This window comes from Carlito syrichta, unplaced genomic scaffold (assembly GCF_000164805.1).
Source record: "Carlito syrichta isolate Samal-C Ts95f unplaced genomic scaffold, Tarsius_syrichta-2.0.1 Scaffold71390, whole genome shotgun sequence".
NCBI classification, from domain to species: Eukaryota; Metazoa; Chordata; class Mammalia; order Primates; family Tarsiidae; genus Carlito; species Carlito syrichta.
The window spans coordinates 136,258-137,122 of NW_007015486.1; positions in this window are offsets into that span (position 1 = coordinate 136,258).

Genomic DNA, 865 nt, shown 5'->3' on the forward strand with positions numbered 1-865 from the left:
CCCTGTCATTCAGCCCTACGTGTTACTGGCAAACTATACAACTAATTCACAAAACATTTGTTGTGCTATGTAAGATGTGTTTTAAAACGTTTTAAAAAAATAACACTTGAATGGTACAATTGTTTAAGCATGGCCACCTACGCTGCATCTCACCCACACATCTGGTGTCAAAAAGTCCAGCTTACTAACAACAGCAAGCTTGTGAGGGCACCTAGCTAAGCCGTCACATGACAAAGGGCTCCGCTGGGCTCCATAATTGCACACCTATGGCATGTGGAGTGCCAAGTCAACTCCCAACCACCATGAAGGGCAGAGGCATTTTACTGAATGGCCGTTTGAGTTGGTTAAAGGCCTTTTAAATGCCTTAAAGGGAGGAGAAGAGGAGGAGGAAGGAAGGGAGGGAGGGAGAGTCAGAAAAATGGAAGGAAAGGAGGGACCAGTTTCTTATAAGAATTATCTGTACTTTTTTTTTTTTTTTTTGAGTTGGAGTCTCACTCTGCAGCCCCGGCTGGAGTGCAGTGGCATGATCACGGCTCACTACAGCCTCGACCTCCTGGGCTCAGGCGATCCTTCTGCCTCAGCCTCTCGAGTAGTTGAGACTACAGGTATGTGTCACCATGCACAGTCAATTTTTTTGTTTTTATTTTTTGGTGAGATAAAGTCTCACTATGTTGCCTAGGCTAATTTCAATCAAGCTCGTGGGCTCAAGTGATCCTCCCACCTTGGCCTCCCAAAGTGCTGGCATTACAGGCTTGAGCCACTGTGCCTGGCCTGAGAGTTATCTGCACATAGCTTGATGGGGATTGGCATTGTGACTAGTTCTAGAATACACCCAAATCAAATGAAAACAACACAGATACACCAA